Source organism: Equus caballus, chromosome 4 (assembly GCF_041296265.1).
Source record: "Equus caballus isolate H_3958 breed thoroughbred chromosome 4, TB-T2T, whole genome shotgun sequence".
NCBI classification, from domain to species: Eukaryota; Metazoa; Chordata; class Mammalia; order Perissodactyla; family Equidae; genus Equus; species Equus caballus.
This window is the reverse complement of record NC_091687.1, coordinates 18,985,906-19,012,297: the sequence shown is the minus strand read 5'-3', so window position 1 is coordinate 19,012,297 and position 26,392 is coordinate 18,985,906.

The following is a 26,392-nucleotide window of genomic DNA, read 5'->3' as shown; positions in this document are numbered from 1 at the left end:
TGTCCTGGGGAGTGTAATTGACAATAAACACCACAGAAATACAAAGCATTATAAGAGCAAACATCTTTCTATGTTTTAATATCTGATATGTGTATACTGGCTACATATCAACTCTGATAGAAAGAAATTGCTTGGGAAACATTTACACACACACACACACACACACACACACACACACACACACACATATTTGTTTCTTCTAAGTCATCCAATTTGTTGGTCTATAACTTTTCATGGTATTCTCTGCTGTAATTTCACCTCTTTCATTTCTAATTTTATTTTTTTGAGCCTTATCACTTTCTTTCTTTGTGAGTCTGGCTAAAGGTTTGTCAATTTTTTTTATATTTTCAAAGAGCCAGCTCTTAGTTTCATTGATCTTTACTGTTTTTTAGTCTCTATTTCATGTATTTCTGCTCTGGTTTTTATTATTCCCTCCTTCTACTGACTTTGGGCTTCATTTCTTCTTCTTTTCTTCTAGTTCCTTTAGGTATAGTGTTAGATTATTTGAGATTTTTCTTATTTCTTGAGGTAGGCCTGTATTGCTATAAACTTCCTTCTTAGTACTGCTCTTACTGTATCCCATAGATTTTGGCATTTTCTTTTCATTTTCATTTGTCTTCAGGTATTTTTTTTTATTTCTCCTTTGATTTCTTCCTCGACCCAATAGGTGTTCAGTAACATGTTGTTTACTATCCAAATATTTGTGACTTTTATAATTTTCTTCTTGTAGTTGATTTCTAGTTTCGTACCATCTTGGTCAGAAAAGAAGCTTGATATGATTTCAATCTTTTAAAATTTATTGAGACTTGTTTTGTTTCCTAACATATAGACTATTCTTAAGAATGTTCCATGTGCAATTGGGAATAATGTGCATTCCACTGCTTTGGGATGTAATGGTCTGTATTTATCTATTAAGTCCATCTGCTCTAATGTTTCATTTAGGGCCAATGTTTCCTTGTTGAATTTCTATCTGGATGATATATCCATTGATGTTAGTGTGGTGTTAAAGTGCCCTAATTTTATTGTGTTAATATCACTTTCTCCGTTTAGTCTGTTAATAGTTGCATTATATACTTTGGTGCTCCTATGTCAGGTGCATATATGTTAATAAATGTTCTCTCTTCTTATTGGATTGTCCCCTTTATCACTATATAATGCTCAGGTTTGTCTCTTTTTCTTTTCTGGCTTGAAGTCTGTTGTGCCTGGTGCAAGTATGGCCACACCCACTTTCTTTTGGTTGTCATTACCTTGGAGTATCACCTATCCCTTCACTTTGAACCTATGTTTGTCTTTAGAGCTGAGATAGGCCTCCTGGAGGCAGCATATTGTTGGGTCTTATTTTCCAATACATCCAGCAAATCTGTATCTTTTGATTGATCAATTTAATCCATTTACATTAAGGCTGATTATTGATATATGAGGGTTTAGTACTGCCATTTTCTTTTGTTTTCTGGTTGCTTTATATTTCCATTGTTTCTTTTTGTCTTACATTTCTGTCTGCCATTTCAGTTTGGTAGTTTTCTGCAATTTTTTCTTAGTTTCCTCTTATTTTATGTTTTGTGTCTCTGTTCTGAATGTTTGTTTTGTGGTTACCATGAGATTTGTATAAAAGATCTCATAGATGAGATACTCCTTTTTCTGCTAATAGCATCTCATCTCCATTAGTCTATGCAGCCTCAATATTTTCCTCTTCCTCTTTTATGTTCTGACTTCATTACCAAATTGAAGTGGTCATAGTTATTTTTAATGTTTTTATTCCCTTTAGCCTTTATGTTATAATGAAGTGTTCACTAACTTATTCTGATATAGAGTCGCAATTTTCTGATTGTATCTTGAATAGAATCACCAGGTCTATTTATCACCTTGCTCAAAGTTTTGTACCTTTGCTTTTTTTGTTTCAGTTAGGAAAGCTCCTTTCAACATTTCTTTAAGGCAGGTTTAAGGGCCATGAATTACCTCAGCTTTTGTTTGTCTGGAAAGCCTTTATTGCTCCTTCATATTTGAAAGATAACTTTGCTGGATAGAGTATTCTTGGCTGACAGTTTTTATCTTTCAATATGTTGAATATATTATTCCACTCTCTCCTGGATAATAGAGTTTCTGCTGAGAAATCTGCAGATAGCCTAAGGGGCCCTCCCTGTAGTCCCCCACTCCACAGCTGCTTTTAATATTCATTCTTTGTCATTGACTTTTGACAGTTTTATTATCATGTGTCTTGGAGAAGGTCTTTTTGTGTTGAGATAATTAGGCGTTCTTTTACCTTAATGTATTTATATATCCGGTTTCTTTCCAGGGTTTAAATATGCTCTCTGCAACTTTCTCTATCTTCGTCTTCTGTGATACCCATTATTCTCATGTTGCCCTTTCAAATGGAGTCAGATATTTCTCATAGAATTTCTAATTTTTTTAAAAAATTTTCCTTCCTCTTCTACCTGCATCATTTCTAGGTTTCTATCTTTGAGCTCATTAATTCCTTCTTTCATATGGTCTGCTGTATTTTCCGTGCTTTCTAATGCATTCTTCATCTTATTTATTGAGTTCTTCAGCTCCAGAATTTCTGTTTAGTTCTTTTTGAGAATTTCAATCTCCTTGATAAAATATTCCTTCTGTTTATTGGCTTTTTTTAAAGATTGGCACTTGAGCTAGCATCAGGTGCCAATCTTCTTTTTCTTCTTCTCCTTCTCCTCTTCGTCCTCCTCCTTCTTCTTCTCCCCAAAGCACCCTGGTACATAGTTGTATATTCTAGTTGTAGTTCTTTCTGGTTGTGCTGTGTGGAATGCCCCCTCAGCATGGCTTGATAAGTGGTGTCATGTCCATGCCCAGGATCCAAACTGATGAAACCCTGGACCGCCAAAGCGGAGCAAATGAACTTAACCACTTGCCATGGGGCCAGCCCCTGTTCATTTATTTTATTCCTAAGCTCATTAAACTGACTTTCGGAGTTTTCTTTTAGCTTGTTGAGTTTCTTCATGAAGCCATTTAAGTTCTTTATCAGTTAGATCACAATCTTCCATAACTTCATGTTTGGTTTCCGGAAAATTGTTATTTTCTTGGTGATGCCTTTTTAACGTGGATTTTCATGGTGCTTGATGAGTTGTTCCTCTACTGGTACATTGTTATAGTGAACGGTTTTCTTATTTAGGTATAGCTTTGTTTGTTTTGGTTCTAACTATTCAACTGGTTCAAGATTAGACGCCTTTCTTTTGTGTCTCAGTAGGTGGTGATATAGCACCAGTGTTTAGTTTCTCCTACCTGAACCGTCTCTAGATATATTTGAGGTTGAATGCTTCCCACTCTCTACCACCTCTGTTAGGGTTGTTGCTGGTACTCTCCTCATTGCAGCCTGTGCCTCTAGGGAGTCACTGATGCTTTGATATTGTCAGTGTTGCTGCAGCCACTGGCTTCACCACGACGGGTACAAGGATGGCTGATGCCTCTGCCAGGTCCAGGATAACTTGGTTTGGAAGCACTGCCACTGTGGTGGTAAAATGGGGAGGGCAGGAAGAGAACTGGGCTCACAGGGGAATGCCTCCACTCTTGCCTGTTTCCTTGCAGTTGCAGGTACCATTGTGATTAGGAAGCAAGAGTCATGTGTACACCTCTGCTGCTGCTACCACGCTCTGAGCCAGGGTTGGGGCACAGGGATCATGAGGATCCACCTCTGCTGTTGCCCATTTCCTTGTGGCTGCAGATGCCACTGTGATTACGACCCAAGAGTCATGTGTTTGCCCTTACTGCTGCCAGTAGACTCTGAGTCACAACCAGGAACTTGGGATTGCAGGGCTCTGCCTCCAGTATTGCTCCACCTCATATGTCTTCAGGCACTGCTGTGACTAAAGGCCAGAGTCGCTCATGTGGCTCTGCTGCTGCTCACCAGGTTCTGTGGGGCTGGGTGTGGCCAAGTCAGCTGCTGTGGCCTGGATCATGGGTACCACTTACACTGTTCCTTTGGTTTGGCTCCTTTATGTGCTACCATTCACCCACCTTTGTATGAACTGATGTGTGTATTTTTTTGGCATCCTGGTTTGTTGGGCAATGTAGCTTTTGTTGAGTTATGGATGTTGAGTTACTTGCTGTAGGTTGAAGGGGAGATACAAAGGGATCCTCCTATGCTGTCATGATGATGATGTCCCAGCAATAATAGTTTACTCGAATAATAGCAGATGTGACATATATCACTATAAAGAAAATTTTTGGAAAATATTATGATAAAAATCACAAGATATTATTGAAGGAAAGGGTTTAGGTTGCAATTGCATGAGATATATACCATGTTCATGGATGGAAATGATTGCTATCCAAAAGGTAGAAATTATCTCAAAATTAATTTATAAATTTAATGCAATTCTAATCAAAATTCCAAAAGATATTTTCATAGAATTATGGAACTAATTTTAATATTTATGGAATAACAAAGATTAAAATGACTAATATTTGGAAAAATTAACTTGAAATGTTGTCTTACTATATCTCAAGGTTTATTATAGAATCTTATTACTTAAGAGTTTATTGACATAGGAATACATACGTACACACACAAATGGAAGCACATAGAAACCACGAAACAGAGGCAACATGAGCGGGGACATGATATGTCACAGAAATGACATCAGAGAGCAGTGGAGAGATAAATGGATTACATAACAAATGTTGCTAGAACAATTGATGGTTCATTTGAAAATGAAAATCAAATGGGACCCCATGATTAAAATAAACTTTTTAAAAAAATAAATGTTTGTATCTACTGTGTTTCAGTCAGTGTTCCAAATGTTTCACATATATTCACTTATGTAGTACTCACAACTACTCTTTGACATAGGCACAGTTACAATCATTATACTATCATTATCCACATTTTCCAAAGAACCAATTGAGATAGAAATTTTAAAAAAATGCTAAAATTATGAGACATTTGTCTGACATCTGGGAAAGTAATAGCATCTTTAAAAAATTCATAAAGCAAACATTATATAGAAAAGTAATGATACATTTGACTATGTTAAAATCAAAACTTCTCTTTTACAAAAATAAGACACACGACTTAAAAGAAAATCAAAGCTTGAGATGAGACAATATTATCCCAAATTTATAAAGAAAACTTTCAAATCCTAAAGATAAAAAAGCAAAGTAGAAAATGGGGCAAAAATGGCTAAAAATTATATCAAAATATGCTAAGCCTTAGTAGCAATAAGGAAATGCAAATGAAAGCCATAGTGAGATTCCATTTGATATTCATCAGATTTTCAAAAGTAAAAAAGCTGAAAAATGCCACATGTTGGGGAAAAACAGAATAAGCTGAAACTCCTCTGTACTGCTGATAGAGTATAATGTGGTCCATTCAATTAGAATGAAGCAATTAGGTACCATCTCATAAAACTGAGTTTGAAACATTCTTGACTCTCTAGTCTACTTCATATCAATGCTAGAAACAACACATACATACATACAGAGAGTGGTATTTTGTTGGGTGAGTGATAGACACTCAGATAATGGGAAATACTATGGGAAGTCAGAATGTGTATTTAAACTTGTTTGTGAAAGATACCAATGTTTCAAAAGCTGTTACTTCTTGTTCTACAATGTCAATGAAAGATATTCTTTGAGATGGAATAGCCCCTCTCAAAGAGCTGCTTGGAACAGAGCTTTTCCTGTGAAGATGTCTGATGTCTGTCAAATCTACCCAGTGGAAGGAAGAAGCCTATTTCCTTCAGTTTCATGGAGACAAAGAACAATCCTCCTCTAGCCCTTTGTCAGTTCTGAGTAAATAAGGGCTCTGCTTACAAGTGGGCTCATGATTAGGGGCTGGCCGTGTGGGGTAATCGTCACCTTCACACACTCTGCTTCAGTGGCCTGAGGATCACAGGTTCAGATCCTGAGTGCAGACCTACACACCACTCATCAGACCATGCTGTGGTGTCGTCCCACATACAAAATAGAGGCAGATTGCCACAGATGTTAGCCCAGGGCCAATCTTCCTCACAAAAAAGGAAAGAAAAGAAAAGAAAAATAAGTGTGCTCATGGTGACAGGTATAGGAAATATTTGAAAAAAGCTCCTACAGACAATAGACCATCACTACATAACGCATGTTCTGCTTGCCTCCTATAGATCTTCTGAGGATGGAGTATACAGGGGTAGATTCTAGTCTAGCTCATTTTCAAAGTAGCCTTAAGTTACGAATTGGACCACAAAACTGTACTCTTCTGTATTCTGTAACCTTGGTCATCTCTTTGCCATCCAGCAAAAACATTGCTTGCTTTGTTGTGAAGCTCACGTTTTTACTATTTTGCACACCAGGAAGGAGAGAGTCCATTGGGTGACACAATTTTGTGGTCACCTGTACAAGAATATTTCAACATGACTCTTGTCTTAATCTTCTATGGTATGCGTATTTTTCTTAATGCAAGTTACTTCAATTCATTACTGAAAAACTTCAGTATGAGTACACACGAAATCCATATGTAAGCCAATTTAATGTTATTAGGCTATAACTTAGAATTACAGTTGTCCCATTCCCATGTCCTATTCTATTTCTACAGGTGGCAATTAGAGAGTCCAGAAGTTTCTTGTTCAGATCTGATAACTTTTTTCTCTTACTGGAGAATTATTTATGGTCTCTTTTTATATAAGGGATACTTCTTCAAACGTTTATTCTTTGATAGCAACAGGTTGTAGATTCTGCCTGGGATCTAGTTTACTCTGTGTTTTGAAAGGTCTCTCATTTTAGAAAGACTCTTAGTTCCTAGGATTTTTAATCAATTATTTCTTGTATGTTTATTTTATTTAAAGGAGACAACAGCATGGTAAAGTGAACATGGGTAAAACTGGATAAAGGAAAACCGTTTCTCTACTCACGATACTTATGACACCATATGTGTGTAGGATTTTCCCCACACCAATCAATTTTCCAACTCTATGGACACCAACTGCATGTCCTACAATTTAATTCAAGTCTGACACTAACTACCCAGTTAACACCAGACTGCACAAATTAAGGGCTCAGTCCTCCAAGACTGTCCTCACTTCAGATGACAGTCACAAGTAATGGGTCCCCAGGATACTCACACTTCCGTGCACCTTGGCTACTGTAGGGGAGGAAGAAATTTCCCTCTGCCTTTCGAGATTCTTCTGACTGAGACTAAGAATTAAATTGACGTAAGACAGAATAACAGGAGAAAATGAAACAAAGTTTAAAAATTTGTTTCCATGGGAGAAACCCAGGAAGACTGAGTAACTCATCACAATGGTCAAAGTCACCACTTTAAATATCATCCTCAGCCAAAGACAAAAGAGGATGTTGAGGGTAGTGGTTTGGAACTTCAAAGGAGAGGAAGACAATTTACATAGAAATGGAAAAGCAAATGTTTGGCAAACTAATGCTTGCCATGCCTTGTTGAGATAATGGGACATGGAGAGGACTTTGATCAAATGGATCTGGCTAAGTTCCTCCCTGTCTACTACACCCAGTTCATACCATAATATAGTTATCTGCACCAATAGCTCCTTCCTGGAACAGGCTTTCTATCTTAAATTCCTTTTAGGCAGTTAGGGGGAAGGTCAAAGTTTCTTTCTGAGTCTTTTGTTCTCAAAAATAACTATCTCACAGTAATCAAACTCAAGAGATACACTTTGGGGTGGTAAATTCTGCTCCCTTAAACTACAAACTTGGAGGGTCCCACAATCTCTCCATCTCAGGATGGATAATTTGTTAGAACTGCTCACAAAACTCAGGGAAACATTTTACTTTTGTTTTAAGATTTTTTATAAAGAATATTATAAAGGAAACGGATGAAGAGGTACATAGGACAAAGCCTGGAAGGGTCCTGAGCACAGGAAATTCTGTCCCCATGAACTGGGGTGCACCACCCTCCTGGCATGGGGATGTACTCACCAACCTGAAAGCTCTCCAAATCCTGCAGTTTAAAAATGTTTCTGTAGGTTTCATTACATAGGCGTAATCAATTGTTAACTCAATCTCCAGCCCTTCTTCCCTCCCGGGAAGATGAAAGGTGGGACTGAAAGTTTCACCATCTAATCATGGCTTGGTCCTTCTGGTAAACAGTCCCCATCCTGAAGCTATCAAGGACCCACCAAGATTCACTTCATTAGAACAAAAGACAATCTTACCACCTGGGGAATTCTAGGATGGAATTTAAGAGCTCTGTGTAGGACGCTCCTGTTTCTCCCATTGCTCAGAAAATCACAGGGGTTTTAAGAGCTCTGTGTCAGGAACCAAGGGCAGAGACAAACCATATTTCTTGTTATGTCACAGTGGGTGACATAGAATTTGTACTTTCAGCATTCGCTTTCATTCTACATTTTCATAGTAGACTTTCTCAGCAAAGTTGATACAGTCAACAGCAACCTAAAATGAAAACATTTTATACCCACTGTACGTATTAGCTAAATTTTAAAAGATTTACAGTACAAAACATTTGAGGGGATGTGGAGAAATCAGAACTTTTATGCACGATCAGTAGAAGCATGCATTTTTACAGCCTCTCTGTAGGACGACTTGCCAATATCTTTTAAAATTATACAAAAAAATGTAGACACATGTTCCAAAATTTTTACCTTCTGGCATTTACTTAAGGATATATTCCTAAAGTATGTGCAAGCATGTGACTGGGATTAACTAAAATGTTCATCAAGTGAAGGCTGGTTAAACATTACACTGTATTCATATCATAGACTAATCTATGGTCTAATGAAGTAAATGTATACGTGATGATATGGACAAATATCCATAAAAATGTATTTCAAAAGATATAAAAATAAGGTTTAAAAAAATGTATTGTGTGATACCTTGCTGTCAATAAATAAATGGATAGATGTTGGAATGAGGACAAGGAACAAAGGTGAAGATATATACATACATATATATATATATATAAAATACATTTTATGTAATGTATCTTTTCATTGCCTTTTAAGAAAAGAATTAATGTAAAATTGAACAGCAATCAACTTACAGATAAAAGAGAAGGTGGGAGAGAGGGACGTTTTTCCTTCTCTCTTTGTACTTTTCTGTATAATTTATAAATTCTATGTATTCTTTTCTTGCTTACAATGTACCCCCCAAAATACCTATGCTTTGTTTTGTGCTAGATTTTCTGTCTTTTTTACTTCTTTGTATTAAAAATATTAAGTGTTGCTGAACACGAATAAATATTTCTCTCTGATTATCTGATGCCATGCAGAAATGATTCTAAAAGAGCCAGGGGAGCAGATGATCCTTAGGCTCCAACAGATGGCTAGTGACTTGAACCTTTGCTGAGCCCTCTAGCCTGGGAAAAAACCCATTCTCCTGGCTTCTCTGTTATCCCCCATTTCTCATGTGTTACAATCTGTCGATCTCCACAACTAGGATCCACTACTGTAAGGGCATGACTGCAGCTTGTCACAGCATCTTATTCTCCAGGACAGGCAGGTACCTGGCACCTAATGAGCTTTCTGTATAGAGGCATTGGGCAAATTAATTTTATGCATATGATCTTGGTGACTTCTCCACCCCCACCTGCAACCATCAACCAAGGGGCTGTTTTTCAGAGAAAGAAAGCATCTTGTTGAAGATGCAGTGGTCATAAAGAAGTCCTTTTTTTCTGGAAGGGATATTTCCTCAGTCCAGATATTTAGGTATCAGCTGGTACCTGAGAGAAGAGTATGGCCTATTTTGTATGTTAATTAAATGTCCACTTAAAACTGAAAATGCCATTCAGATATTTAAGCAATTGTAGCTTTGGTTTCAGATGGGACACATTACTCAGATTAGGTTAGTACAAGTGGTTCATTGTGTAGTCAGCTCCTGGCCGTTCCCTTATTTCAGATGTCTGGGGTCAATTCATAGCACTTTTGATGACAAACCTATTCCTAGATTTTTCTCCAGAGCTTCATAAAAATGAACTATCTATTGAAGAAAGTTAATATTTGAAATTAATTTTTGAACAATAACTATTTTTTCCCCATGAAAGAAGGATGTAAAGCTGCCTGTTTGTCCCTGTTTGGAGACTTTGCATGTTCTCCTCAATAGAGAAGATGGATGTCTGCACATTTAGGGTTTCCTTCGTCAGGGTGGGTCCTTCCTCATCGTGTTTTTGGATATTGGATTTACATAGCTTTGCTTTTAGAATAGTTCTAGAGTAGAAGCCTTCTCAAATAGTTAAGGATTTTCAATATTTTTCAGAGCCACTGACTCCAATTGTCTGTTCCTTTATTACCTTATCAAACACCATTCTTCAACTTATCCTGTGCTTTGCATTCCACATTCACTGATCTTATTTTAGGTTTCACTATTAGGTTGAACAGATAGCATAAATGACATTTGAATGCTTTGATTTACAAAAATGGCAATGTCATGTGCTTCTGTATGCTCTCCTAAAATAACATCATGGCATATCTCTCTAGAAGCCTTCTCTCACATTCACCTTTCACCTAGTTACTTCCTATGCACTTTTTGGTTTGTAGTCTAGCCACGACATCATCACAGAAGCTAATATTAAGTCTAAGAGAGTTCTTTTCTTACAGACCCATCTAGCTTCCTCCAGATCTCCTGATGTGAATATTTGATGCATGTCTTTCTCCTCTAACAGACTGTGAAATATATGACATTAGAGACCATGTTCATTTGCTTATTCTTCTATTTTCAAACCTAGGAATCAAAGTTGGCACCTGGTACATGGCAAGTGCTCTATTAAATTTTAATGCATAGATGAAACCTTAAGTCTGTAGGGTCCATTATAGAACTTTATATCTGAAAGAGGTTCTCATTATTGTTTAATGATATCTCTTCATTTTACCAAAGAAAAATGCTTAAAGAGTATATAACTGACTTATAAAACTGGCTTACATAAACTACTTAGTGCCTCAAATTCAAGTGTATGAGATAATAGCTTGGTTCAGCATTTTAATTTTTTTTTAATTTCTCACCTCTCAGTAAATATCCTGTGCACACTAATCTCTTACTGAATTTTGAAATACTACATGGATATTTCCTAACTTGCATTCCTTTCGTCTAGTATAGCTTATCCTGAGATGAATCTAAACATACTTGTAGTTAAGGAGAAGAAAATAAGTACCAAATATTAGATAAAGAAATTCTAAGGTTCCAAAGTTAAATAACTCTAAAAGAATTTGGGGTTAACTGTGAGCTACTTGTGGCCACTAAAAATCAGCTGCACAGTAGGAGACTTGAAGCTCAGCGGAAAATGTCAAGCTGAGGGAGTTGATATTGCAGTCTATGCTTCTACCCCGAAGTTGGGGACAATGAAGAGCTTGGTCCTTTCACAGGGCAATTTTTGTCACTACATCTGTATCATCATGAGAGATCTTTGAACACAGGGAATAAGGTGATGGATATTGAGAATAACAACAAAAACAGTGACCATTAATATTTGTTAACTGATTAATATTTATTAAGCAGTTTCTCAGTGTCAGGCTCCATCTTATTATTCTACTCACAATTCAAGGAGATGTTAGCCTTGAAGATCCACAGTCTACAGACAAGCATACTATGCCTCAAATCTTCTTACTGACTTGACCCGGACTACTAAAGTTAGTGAACTGAAGAGAAGGGGTATTAAACCAGATCTTTCGTTACAGCAAATCTGAGCCTGCAATAAATGTATATGAAATGAAATAATTGTAACGGTGGAAGTGGAACAACTGGCTGTATGATGCCTCTAGATAGGGAAATAGTGTGTGGATCATGACCTGCTCTCCTGGCCATTACAGGCCTTTTTAACACAAGTGTTCTTAAATATTTAAAGGCTCCACACTCTACATTATATAGGCAACTTAGTGGAATTAAAACTTCTAGCAGAAAATGTTTCTGGTACAGAAATGGAAATCAGAGCATACATTAATCTGAAGTCCAAGGAAGTAAGTTGATGGAATTTTCAAGATTTCTCAGCAGTGAGGATTTTCCATGGATGGGTTTCAGAGAAAGGCATTTAGGTCTTTTAGGGACTGATGAAAAGAAAAGGGAGGTGAGAGGAAAACAGGAAATTCTAGCAATGACCAAGACAGAAAACTAATTATAGAAACAAGGAATTGGACAGATGTTAGAGTTGAGTAGAAGAGTTCTCTCGTCAGAGCAGGACTGGTGCAAAGCAGGGCTGTGGTGTGGGGAAAACAAGGTGAGCAGTTATCAACGTTAGGGAACCTCAGTGGGGGACAGTGGCAAGCAATGGGGCTAGGTGATTTATGTAACTTCTCTCATGTTAATTCTTTCAATCCTTTTACCATGTAGTTGTAACTAGGTCAAACTTGAAGAAAAGAGAACTTAAACAAAAACCGAATAAATGCTTAATAGAAGATAAATAACTCCAACCAGGTTTTATACCTAAGATACTAAACACCAAAACACACGCTTTTTCTAAGACACAGAAGGTAAGACAGTGGGGCCTGCTATTGTGAAGCCAGGGCAGCCATAAATAGGGGAAATGAGGCAGGTACTGGAAAAGGAAGAAATACATATTAGGAAGCATTTGCTGATGAAAATGATGATGATGGTGAAAAAGATGAAGATGATAACATTAACTGAAGTCAGTAACAGGAAGGCAATAGAACATGGTTAAGAACATGGGCCTAAAAGTAGCCACTCTGGGTTTTTATGCAGGCTCTGGAATTTGTTACTTGTGTGAACTTAAGAGAATTATTTAACTTATCCATAACTTAATCTCTTCATATAGAAAAATCGATTGTCAGTAGGAATGTTTTGACTACTTGAACAGGCTTAATCAGCAACAAAAGGCTTTCTCTCACACATCACAAAGCATGGGGGAAGTCAGGCTCCGGGCACTGCAGTCAGAGCTCTGGTTCTAGTTCTCTATCATTCTCTTGGCTCTGCGCTCCTCTGTGCAGTCTTCATCCTCAGACCCAGGAAGGCAGCCATTGCTGGCATCACACCCAAGCTCATTAGAATCCAGAGGAAGGAAATCGACCATGTCATCCTACATCTCATGGAGAACAAGGAATCCCTTCTCAGAAGACTCCAGCAGTTGTGTGCTCACTGCAAAACATGGCTTTCGCTTGCTCAGGGTTGGATCACATACTCTTTCCCAAATCCATTATTAGCCAGAAAGTAGAGCTGCCCAACATGGTTTAGCTAATCAGCTTCTACAGCTGCATCCGGGATGGGGTCACTTTCCCCCTGAAACATATAAAGAGGGACTGGAACAAATCAGATTGTTTTGGGAATGAAAGAGGGAGAAATGTGTGCTAGAAAGACAAAGAGTACTTGCTACACACAGTTGTTGAGGAGCTTAAACAACATAACACATTTAAAGGATGACAATAGCTCCTGGAACATAACTTTTTCTCAGTAAATATTAGTCATTATTATCGTCTTGCACCCAGCACTGAGCCAGCCCTTAATAGAATTTAACCATCACTATTAGTCCATGAAATATGTAGCACATTCTTTCTTTCATTTTACAAATGAAAAGAATAGAGACTCAAAGAGATTAAGAAATTTACTCAAAGTAAAAAATGTTAATTCAGATAAAAGCTGGAATTTTAATCTAAAACTATTTGAATACAAAACTTATAACCCACAATGCTTTTGTTTAATGTTTCCACCAAAATGAAATAACACTAAAGTGTTACCATGGTGTATGGAATGCAACCATGAGACCCTCTCCCTGGAGTATTTCTACTCAGACTTCCATCGTAGAGGGAAGGAGCATCCAAAGCCACAGCTTCTGGGAACCAGAGTGTGGAAGGAGCATTGCTTTATAGCACATTTCCTCCACAGATCATTTGTTTGTTATTGAAGAGCAAGCAGAGGAGACACTTATTCCCTGTCTGCTCGGAATTAGCAAGGCACAAGGAATTCTGTCCATTATTTTCTTTCCTTTTCTAATGAAAATAATGGATTAATTATTTTGCATTTATTAGTGAAAGATTATGCCATGATACAAACTGATTGGCTAAGAACAAAAAATGTGAATAGTCTGTACTCATTTTAAGATACCTGCCGAAGAGGACCTGAAAATATCTATAAATTTCACTCTTAAAATTCAGCAGATTTATAAGTTCAGTTGCCCGCCTGCACAGAGTAGCAGTGCAATTATTTTGCAGCCTGTGCAATGCCACAAGTTTTAAGGTTCTCTCTCGCTTTGATAAGCTATTATTTTACTCATTCAATAAACAGTGAAAGTAACACATCTGGAACTGCCAATGTGTAACCTCAAAGGGAAGACGCTCGCCTTCATAAAGGACTCCTAGTTACAAGCAATATTCCAACACGTCCAATTTAGTAACTACAGAAAGTTTCATGAAAAATTCACTTCTTCATACAAAGTATTCTAAGAACAATTGAATAATTTGAATTTTCAACCTGGGAAGGCAAACGTTTTAAGGTTATTGTTTCAAATACAGCCTAACCCAGTGTCATTTTGAACCATATAGTGATTTTTCTTAGACAAAAGAAGTGACATTTTTACAGGCTAAAAAAATAAGCAAATGGATACAGTTCACTTTCAAAGTAGATTTAAGTTTTAAGACTAAAAGTTTTGCCTTTTGCCTTGAAATCACTCTGATGTCAATTGTATGATTTTTTTATGTGTTCAGAATGAACTCTTTCCAAAGTTATAAACTCAAGGAGAAGAATGAGGACTCAAATTCGTTCTCTCTTTTTACTTGAGTCCTTCAAGTAAAGTATTTATACCCAGAGCATATCTAATTATAATGATACGAGTAAGTATCACAAACACATAATGTGTTGATAATATGTCACGCATTGCTCTAAGTCCTTTATATTTACTAACTCGTTTAATCCTCAGAACAAGCCAATGATGTAGATACTAATGAATGCCAAACTTAGAGATGAAGGTACAGAGTGGTTAGGTAGCTTTCCCAAGGCTACAAAGGAAGTAAGCATCAATGCAAGGATGAGGACAAGCGCCAGACTTAGACTTTGGCCCATAGTAGGTATTCAAGAGAATTTGTTAAATGAGTGAATGAACTAATAAAAGAATGAAGAGAAGGACAAATGGGAACAATTAGATTTTGATTGTAGTCTACAATAATCCCTGATATTTATGTAACTTTATAATTCAATGAATATTTTATTTACATGAACTTATTTAATATTTATCACAATCCTCCAGTAAGCTAGTAGCAGCTCCAATTTATATACAGGGACATCAACTATGTAGATCTTGGGGGTTTAGACAGTATTCTTTACATTAAACAGCCAGACGATTAGTTATGAGCAAGGTCTAGGACATTGCCTGGAAAATAATAGTTGTATGATGAATATATCTTGAATAATTGTTTGTAGAAAATTATTGAGAGCTTAAGTTATAATATAGTTTGGCACATAATGGTCGCTGTGTATATGAAGAGCTCAAAATACCACATTACACAAGTAGAATTGACAATAGACCCAAACATGAGGAAATGGAGGTTCTTAAGCAGTGAATATGACAGCTTTTGTTCTTGGGGCAAGTATAAATAAGTGTACAAAGAACTAAAAGGCGAAGCAATAAGGTCCCGTTAGAGGGGCATACAGAGTGATGTGGAAGGAGCACTCAAGGATTCTTCCAGCACAGTCAGGAACTATTGCATTATGAGAGATATATGAGATGTTCCTTGAAAGAATGAGCAGAGTTTTCAAGTATTAGATGCAAGAAAACCATTCTAAGGAGAGCAAACACTTTCATTATCTAAGCAGTCATGGCAGCCCTACTGACTGGGCCCATTCCAGGTCAGATGTACCCCAAATTTGAATGTCTTCTTTGAATCCATTACTATCTCCCTTATTCCCAACATATTAACTCTTGTCTGGATTATTTCTGCATCCTTCAAATTGATCTGTATGCTTCTACTCTTATTCACTTGCTTATATTTTATTTCTCAAATAATCAAAGTTATCTTAAAGAACATAAAACAAAAAAATTTCACTCACTACTTAAATTGTTTCAATGGGTCCTCATTATAAAAGTAATAAAATCTGAATGCTTTAAAATGAACTCCAAGGATCCCAGATCTGATCCCTATTAGCTCCATTTTATCCATGCCAACATTTTTCTTTTGGATCACTATGTTCCAACAATATTTGCCATATTTCTGTCTGCTAGTCATTTCATGTTTGCTCCTATTTCAGTCCTTGTACATTTCTCACTCTTCTGCTGAAAATGTTCTCCTACTGGACCTTACTGTGATTGATTCTTCATAAATCAGTAATAAAGATAATGGTCATTTCCTCCAAGAAGACTCTGTGAACACCCATGCTGAAGTACCCCCTTCATCACTTCTCAGTTCATTGTATATACAATTGTCCTACATCACTGATTACTCAAATGAGACCACTCCAAAGAATGTCATTATCAACATCACTAATTAGAAGAAGAGAGGAGAAACAGTAGAAGAAAAGCTTATATTTTTATAGAGACCTTGATCTGAATGATGAGAGAGAAGGCATGTGTACAAAGGTGGTAAGCATTCCACCATCTCAAATTGCCCTCCATTTCATATCTTTCCTGTGATTCAAAATAAATCCTGGGTAAAATGAAAAACTGAGAACTACTTGGGTCACAATTGGCATGGACTACCGCATGTCAGAGATGTGAACTCTGATAAATTCTTCAGTACTGGCTATCCTCAGCTCACCTGTAGACCTAGGCATGGCCCAGACCTGGCTTAATTTTGTTTCAGGCTGGAACAGACACCAGGAGTCTTCATCCCAGCATCTGATTTGACTTGAAATTAGAATGTACTGGAAAAAAGCATGGTGTTTGTGATACCTCATATCTGGCCAAGAAACCCATGCTTTTTCTAAATCATTTTGTTCCTTATCTACAGCCACTTGGGATCTATCTGTAGCCTAGTCTCATTTTCCATTTTTGGAATTAAAAATTCCTTTTGCTTTGGTACTCTGGCCTGAGACAGCCTATTTGGCTGAAAGCTGAAACCCTGCTGACTCCTCCATAGAAAGCCAGGCCAGGCAGACTGGTACTTTAGCCAGTGACTAGGAATGTTCATGTTGTTCAAGTGCTTATTATCACCCTTCTGCTGTTTTGCCAGTTACATAAAATAAATTTATCAGTTTAAAATGCAATAAGTTTTGACAAATGCACAGAGCAATGTGACCACCACTACATTCAGGATATGGAAGAATTTCATCACCCCAAAAAGTTTCCTCCTTATCTCTTGCAGATTTCCTCCCCATCTCATGTTCTGGGTCCTGACTTTATAATTTCTGTTGTATCTTTTCTAGAATTTGACATAAATGAAATTGAATATTTTGTAGTTTTTTTCTGTCATAAATATAGAATATTAACATAACATCAAAGTAAGAATTATATTTATTAACCACTTAAAATGAATTAATGTGTCATTACCTTCTTGATTAGCTTCAACATGAATACTAGGCAAAGGGTCCCATTGTGCTGAGTAGGCAGAAGATGTTTTGGAGAGAAAAGAGAAGGCTAGAAATATCTTAAATGTTTTTAAAAAAAGCACTTAAGTAGATAAAAGAACATGATTAATTTTTTTTTTATTCACAAAGTACTTGAAAGCATATGTATTCTTTCCAAAGATTCTTGTGTCACTCATATGGTCTAGAATTGATTTTGTTGGGTAGCATTTGCTCTAGACTGAGTATGATCCAAACAGAAAACTTTTGGCAGATTTTCAAATGAAGAAAGACAGTATGAGAATGTTTTCTGTACTCATTTGCAGCCAATTTGGTCTGGGCATCTCCAAGGTGCACCAGGTTATCCATGACTATGGAAACTGTTCTCACTGAAGTAGTGCCTCCGTAATGAGATTCAGTCCAATTTGATGGAAGAAAATAAGTTCTAACACATGCACTGTTTGCGCTCAGGAATTTCAATAAGAGTGCACCGACAGAAAACATCTCTCAAAACAAAGTAAAGCAAAGCCAGATAGAGATCATTAATAAAGCAAAAAATGGCACCAAGAAACTCCATAGTTTAAGACTAGTGTCATCTACATTCATAAATGTATGTGAACCAATTTGAACTAAGAAATCTATCTCACCGATAGTATTTCTTTCCATGAAAGTCATCTGTATGCTTTCTTGGCTTGTTTTTCATTTGGTTTCATTTTCAGAAAAACACACCTTATTTCTTTGTATTGACTAATTAGTTAGCTTTTTTTTTGATTTGCCTAATTCAGACTTTTTTTGTACTGAGATGGTGCCTTATTGCATATATTTGTTCTTTCCATTTCAGTTTTTAGATGTATCAGATGCCAGCATTATATACTCCTAAGGACTATGGCCACTTGTACTAGAATTTAACAGAAAGTCTTGGTATTGGAGATAGGAGATGACTCATATCTCTTCTCTGAAAATCATAAATTTTGCACAAAGGAGAAGTGATTTAATTTTTCTGATCATTAATTATAGTCAACTTGAATAATTGTAGTATAGACTGTGAGAAAACGTAAGTAAAGCGCAGTCACTCATTGCTTAATGACAGCGATATGTTCTGAGAATGCCTCATTAGGTGATTGTGTTGTTGTGCAAATATGATAGAGTGTACTTAACACAAAACTAAATGGCATAGCCTGCTACGTACCTTGGCTTCAATATAATTTTACAAGACCCCTGCCGTATATGGTTGGTCATTGACTGAAACATCGTTATGTGGCACATGACTGTACTGTAGGAGACAGAATGAGGCCTCCCCCAAAGATGTCCAGTTGTAATCCCTGAAAACTGTGAATGTCTTATCTTACCTGACAAAGAGACTGTTTGTATGATTAAGATCTTGAGATGGGAGGTTTATCCTGGATTTTCAGGGTGTGCTTAGTGTAATTCCTGTCTCCAGCATGTTCCTTCCTGGGAACAGTTGCAGCACCACTCCCCTTCCTACTTTACATCAAACTGGTGCTAAAGGCCCAGAAAAGCCCTATCAAAATCTTCGACAATGATTGTCTATGTCAGCACAGACCTGCGCTGGTATCAGTACAGCTATGCACCACGGCTGTAATTAGTGTAAACTACCATGAAAAATATATATAATTTTTATTGAGGTAACACTGGTTTATAACAGTACATAAATTTCAGAGGTACCTCATTATCTTTTCACTTCTGTACAGACTACATCATGTTCACAACCAAAAGTCTGGTTTCTATCTGTCACCGTAAACGTGCCCCTTTATCCCTTTTGCACTCCCGCCACCCCTTTCCCCTCTGGTAACCACCAATCTGTTCTCCATATCTAAGTGTTTGCTTATCTTCTACATATGAGTGAAATCACAGAGTAATTGTCCTCCATCCGACTTATTTCGCTTAGCATCATATCCTCAAGATCCATCTGTATTGTCACAAATGGCAAGATTTCATCTTATTTTGTGGCTGAGTAGTATTTCATTGTATATTTCATTTCATATATATCTTCTTTATCCATTCATTAATTAATGGGCACTTGGGTTTCATCCAAGGCTTGAGCACGGTGAATAATTCTGCGATGAAATTAGGGACGCATATATCTTTTCAAGTTAGTGTTTTTATGTTCTTTGGATAAATACCCAGAAGTGGAATAGCTGGACCATAGGGTAGTTCTATTTTTAATTTGTTGAGGCATCTCCACACTGTTTTTCATAGGGGCTTCACCATTTTATATTCCTACCAGCAGTGTATAAGTGTTGCCTTTTCTCTACAATCTCTCCAACACTTATTTCCTGTGTATTCTGATGGGCATGAGGTGATATGTCAGTGTAGTTTTGGTTTGCATTTTGCTAATAATTAGTGCTGTTGAACATCTCTTCATTTCCCTATTGGCCATCTGTATATCTTCTTTTGGAAAATGTCTGTTCAAATCCTCTACCCGATTTTCGATTAGGTTGTCTGTTTCTTTGTTGTTGATTTTATGAGTTACCTATATGTTTTGCATATTAATCTCTTATCAGATATACGATTTGCAAATATCTTCTCCCAATTGATAGGTTGTCATTTCATTTTGTTGATGTTTCATTTCATTTCCTTTGCCATGTAGAAGGTTTTTAATTTGATGTAGTCCCATTTGTTTATTTTTTTCTTTTGTTTCCTTTGCCTGAGGAAACATAATATTCAAAAAGATACTGCTGAGACCAATGTTGAACAGCATATTTCTTATGTTTTCTTCTTGGAGTCTTATGGTTCAGGTCTTACATTAATTTTGAATTAATTTTTATGTGTGGTGTAAAGGAATGGTCTACTTTCATTCTTTTGCATGTGGCTCTCCAGTTTTCCCAATACCATTTATTGAAGAGACTTTCCTTTACCCATTGTATGTTCTTGCCTCCTTTGACAAAACCTAGCTTTCCATAGATGTGTGGATTTATTTCTGGGCTCTCAATTCTGTTTCATTGATCTGTGTGTCTGTTTTTCTGCCAGAACCATGCTATTTTGATTACTATACTTTTTCGTATATTTTAAAATCCAGGAGTACCATATCTCCAGCTTAGTTCTTATTTCTCAGGATTGCTTTGGCTATTAGGGGACTTTTATTGTCCCATATAAATTTTAGGATTCTTTGTTCTATTTCCATGAAAAATATCATTAGGACTTTGATAGAGATTGCACTGAATCTGTTGATTGCTTTAGGTAATATGGGCATTTAAGTATATTAATTTTTCCAATCCATGAGAACAGAATATCTTTCTATTTCTTTGTGTATTTTTCAAGTTCTTTCAACAATGTCTTATAGTTTTCAATGTCTTATAGAAAGACTCACGTACAGCTCTTTTACCTCCCTGGTTAAATTTATTCCCAGGTATTGTATTCTTTTTGTTGTAATTGTGAATGGGTTTGTATTCTTGATTTCTCTTTCTGCTAGTTTGTTGTTCATGGATAGGAACACAACTGATTTTTGTATGTGTATTTTGTACCCTGCAACTTTACTGTATTTGTTTATTATTTCCAATCACTTTTTAGTGGATTCTTTGGGATTTTCTATACAGAAAACCATGTCATCTGCAAACAGTGACAAAGTATTTCTTCCTTCCTAAATACTTCTTCCTTTCCAATTTGGATCCTTTCTATTTTGTTTTCTTTCCTGATTGCTCTGGTTAGGACTTCCAATAGTATGTTAAATAAGAGTGGTGAAAGTGGACGTCCTTGTCTTGTCCCTGTTCTTAGTGGGGTAGCTTTCAGTTTTTCACCATTGAGTATGATTTTGATTTGGGTTAGACATATATGTCCTTACTATGTTGAGGTACTTTCCTTCCATACTCATTTTATTGAGTTGTTCTCATAAATGGATGTTGAAACTTATCAAGTGCTTTCTCTGCATCTATTGCAATGATCATATCATTTTCTTCCTCATTTTGTTAATGTGGTGTATCACATTGATTGATTTGTGGATATTGAACCATGCCTGCATCCCTGGAATAAATCACATTTGATTGCAGTGTATGATCCTTTTAACGTATTGCTGTATTCAATTTGCTAGTATTTTGTTGAAGATTTTTGCATCTATGTTCATTGGCAATATTGGCCTATAATTTTCCTTTTTTGTGTTGTCCTAGTCTGGTTTGGATATCAGGGTAATGTTGCCTTCCTAAAATGAGTTAGGAAGCATCCCATCTTCTTCAATTTTTTGGAAGAATATGAGAAGGATTGGGATTAACTCTTCTTTAAATATTTGGTAAAATTCACCAGGGAAGACATCTGGTTCTGGACTCTCTCTTTTTTTTTTTTTTTTTTGGTGGGTTTTTTATTACTCTTTCAATATCTTTACTAGTGATTGGTCTATTCAAATTCGCTTATTTCTTCTTGATTCAGTTTGGGGAGGTTATATGATTCTAAGAACTTATCCATTTCTTCAAGGTTATGCAATATGTTGGCATATAGCTTTTCATGGTATTAGCTTCTAATTTCTCTGGTATGCATTGTATTTCTCCTCTTTCATTTCTGAGTTTATTTATCTGAGCCTGATCATTTCTTTTCCTAGTGAGTCTAGATAAGAGTTGGTCAATTTTGTTTATCTTTTCAAAGAACTAGGTCTTGGTTTTATTGATCTTTTTCATGTCTTTTTAGTCTCTATTTCATTTATTTCTGCTCAGATTTTTATTATTTCCTTCCTTGTACTGATTTGGGGCTTTGTTCTTTTTCTAGTGCTTTTATGTTTAGTGTTAAATATTTATTTAAGATTTTTCTTTTTTATTAATGTAGACCTATATTGCTATAAACTCCCCTGTTAGTACCACTTCTGCTGCATCCCACAAATTTTGGTATGTTGTGTTTCCATTTTCATTTATCTCCAGGTACTTTTTAAATTTTTCCTTTGATTTCTTAATTGATCTAATAGTTGTTCAGTGGCATATGGTTTAGTCTCAACACATTCATGACTTTTTCTGCTTTCTTCATGTACTTGATTTCTAATTTTATACCATTGTGGTTAGAAAAGATGCTTGCTATAATTTCAATCTTATTAAATTTATTGAGCCTTATTTTGTATCCCAACATATGGTCTATCTTTGAGAATGTTCCATGTGCATTAGAGAAGAATGTGTATTCTGCTGCTTTTGAATGAGATGTTCTCTCTCTATATATATTAAGTATATGGTCTAATGTTTCTAATTTAAGGCCAATGTTTCCTTGTTGACTTTCTCTCCAGATAACCTATCCATTGATGTAAGCAGGGTATTGCAGTCCTCTGCTATGATTGTACTCCTGTCAATTTTTCCCTTTAAGACTTTAATAGTTGCTTAGTATACTTTGGTGCTCCTATGTTAGAGGCATACATATTAATAAATGTGTCTTTTTGGTGGACTGTCTCCTTTTTCATTATATAATGTCCATCTTTGTCTCTTGTTACTTTTTTTTTTTTTTGACTTGAAGTCTATTTTGTCTGACCTAAGTATGGTGACACCTGCTTTATTTTGTTCACACTTTGCTTGGAATATTATCTTCCATCCCTTCACTTTGAGCCTATATTTATTTAGAGCTGAGATGGTTCTTCTAAGCAGTATATATTTGCGTCTTTTCTTTTTTTAAATCCATCTAGCCATTATGTTTCTTTTGGTTGGCGAATTCTATCCATTTCCATTTAGAGTGATTATTGATATATGAAAATTTAGTATTGTCCTTTTATCTTTTGTTTTCTCTTTGCTCTACATTTCCGTTGTTTCTTTTCTCTTGAGTTTCTGTCTGACATTTCAGTTTGTCAGTTTTCTGTGATGTGTTTCTCAGCTTCCTCTTTTTATATTTTGTGTTTCTGCTCTGAATTTTTGTCTTGTGGCTATCATGAGGTTTGTATAAAGGATTTCATAGATAAGATACTCCTTTTCTGCTCATATCACCTTATTTCTATTTGCTTATGCATGTTCCATCCTTTTCTTCCTCCCCTTCTATATTTTGGTTGCCACAAATTATGCTTTTGTGTGTTGTGAGTTTGTTACCAAATTAAAGTAGTTATAATTATTTTTGATACTTTCTTCCCCTTTAGTCTGTATGTTATTATTAACCTATTCTGATATTGAGTTGAAATTTTCTAATCCTGTGTATTTATCATCTTGCTTACTGATTTGTATGGCTTTATCTTTTTGTTTCAAATAGGAGACTTCCTTTAAAGATTTCTTGTAAGGCAGGTGTAGTGACTATAAACTCCCTCAGCTTTTGTTTGTCTGAGAAAGCCTTTCTATCTCTTTCATATTTGAAAGGAACTTTGTTGAATAAAGTATTCTTGGCTGATGGATTTTACCTTTCAATATTTTGAAATATCACTCCACTCTCTCCTAGTCTGTAGATTTTCTGTTGAGAAATCTGCTTGTTGCCTAATAGGGGTTCCTTTATAGATTATTTTTTTCCTCTGGCTGCCCTTAATATTCTTTCTTTGTCATTGACTGATAGTTTAATATAACTAGCTTTGGAAAAAGTTTTTTTGCATTGATGTAACTAGGTGTTCTGTTAGTTTCAAGTGCTTGTAGATCCAGTTCTTTCTCCAGGTTTGGGAAGTTCTCAGTTATCATTTCTTTAAATAAGTTTTCTGCTCCCTTCTCCCTCTTTTCTCCTTCTGGGAAACCCATTATCTTATGTTGGTTATCCTATTTGAGTCAGATATTTCTCCTATAATTTCTCCATTTTCTAAAAATCTTAGTTTTCTTTCCTCTTCCATCTGAATTATTTCTAGAGTTCTAACTTTGAGCTCACTAATTCTCTCTTCCATGTGGTCTGCTCTCTTTCCAATGCTTTCTTCTTTACTCTTCATCTCATTTATTGAGTTCATCAGCTTCAGAATTTCTGTTTGGTTCTTTTTTAGAGTTTCAATCTCTTTGGTGATATATTTCTTCTGCCCATTGATTTGATGCCTGAGCTCATTGAACTCTCTTTCAGAATTTTCTTGTTGCTTGTTGAGTTTCTTCATGACAGCGATTTTGAATTCTCTGTCAGACTGCAATATTCTGTGACTTCAAGTTTTTTTTGGAGATTTGTAATTTTATTTTTGTGCTATCATATAGTAACATACTACTACAGTGGTAGTTTTTCATAGTGCTCGATGAGTTATTCCTCTGCTGGCACATGTAGCAGCAAAGACAGTTCTTATTAGTATTAGGCTTTGTTAACCCTGATTCTGAGCTGCTTCTGGTTGTATATGAGAGCCTGAAATTTGCAAACTCCATTGTCTCTGACAGAGTTGTTGTTAGTGCTCTTGCTGTGCTGCTTGTGACTTCAAGATTGCCAGCCACTTGCTACCTATGGTTTCACTGCAGTCTTGGGAATTGCCACTGGAATCAATGAGCTAGAGAGCACCTCTGCTACTTCCAGTGTTCCCACACTGTGGTGGGGGGAGGCGGAGATTGGGGTGGGAGTCAAAGTTATGGGCACTCACACCTCATCTTTGTTTATTGGGTCTGCAGTTACCACTACCAGAATTGGGGGTCCAAAGTTGTGAACACTCCTACACCTGGGGTGGATCAGTGTTGTGGACTCCACTCTTGCTGTTACCAAGCTCTCTGTGGGCTCTCCATGAGCTTGGGCACTGCTGCCACATGCACCATATGCCTTGCTATTCCTGTGTTTTCCGTGTACACCATTGCTGCCAGGGGCACTGGGTTTGCAGGTGTCACTGTGGCTTCTTGGTGGGCCAGGGTCATGGAAAACACTACCACTGCAACAAAGGCAGGGATTCCTGTGGGGGTTCCTGTAACCTCGGGTCACAGTCTCTGCCACCACTGCCAGGGTCTGGGTGTTTGGTGTGCAGTCTCTGGTGCTGGAAGGGCCAGTGTCAGTGGTACTGCTGCCAGGGGAGGGAGAGGGGACTGGGCCAGGCACTGCTGTGGTTCCTGGAGCCTCTGGTCTTGGGTGCCACAGTAGTTCCTGGAGCCTCCAGATGCAAGCTCTGGTGTGATTCCTGGAACCTCAGGTTACAGGCACCACTGTCACTGCCAGGGATACCGAGGTCTTGCTTGCAGTCTCTGTGGCTGGAAGGACTGTAATGAAAAGCACCACCCCCAGGGTATGGAGAGAGGGCTGGATCCCAGAGACCACTGTGGTTCTTGGAGCCTCTGATCATGGGTGTCACAGTGGTTTCTGGCACCTCTGGGATCATGGGCTTCCTGGGTTCCTGGTCTCTCCATTTGCAGGCATTATTGCAGTTTCTGGGGCCTCTGGTTGCAGGCATGGCTGAAATTCCTGGAGTATCTGGTCTTGGGAGTTGCCACCCCTGCTCCCCTGGTTCTACTGCCTCCAGGATGTGCTAGTTCACCTACCTTCAGATGTATAGATGTATGGATCTCACAGGCATTCTGGTGTGCTGTGCAGAGAACCTTCTGTAAGTCTATGGATGTCCTCCTGGTTGTAACATAGAGGGGAGAGACAAAGGGAACAACTCACTGCACCATGATGCTGATGTCACCCCACCATCAACTATTAAAAGTGGTAAGTGCACTTCTAGAAAATCTGGAAACTCCTTTTTCCTGAGTCAGAACCCATGCCTAGAATAGCCATTATATGTGCCTATGGAAATATGCTTCAATTGCTACAGCCCTAAACCTTCATTTTTCACCCAAACAATATTGAGCTATTTCCACAAGTTTACATTTACCTTTACTATTTATATTTATTCTTTCATTCATTTTTTCATTCATCATGGTCAAGTCATTATGGAAAGCAGTATGGAGGTTCCTCAAAAAACTAAAAATAAAACTATCATATGATCTTGAAATCTCTTTACGGGTATACACTTTTGGAAATGGCAATGAAATCAGTATCTCAACAGTATCTGCAGAAAACAGGTATCTGCACTCCCATGTTTATTGCAGCATTAATCATAATATCCAAGATGTGGAAATGTCCTAAGCGTCTGTTGATGGATGAATGGATAAAGAAATTGTGGGACATGTGTGGTGATGGACTATAATTAGTTTTTGGATGGTGAACATGATGTATTCTACACAGAATTCAAAATGTATGATGATGTATATCAGAAAGCTAT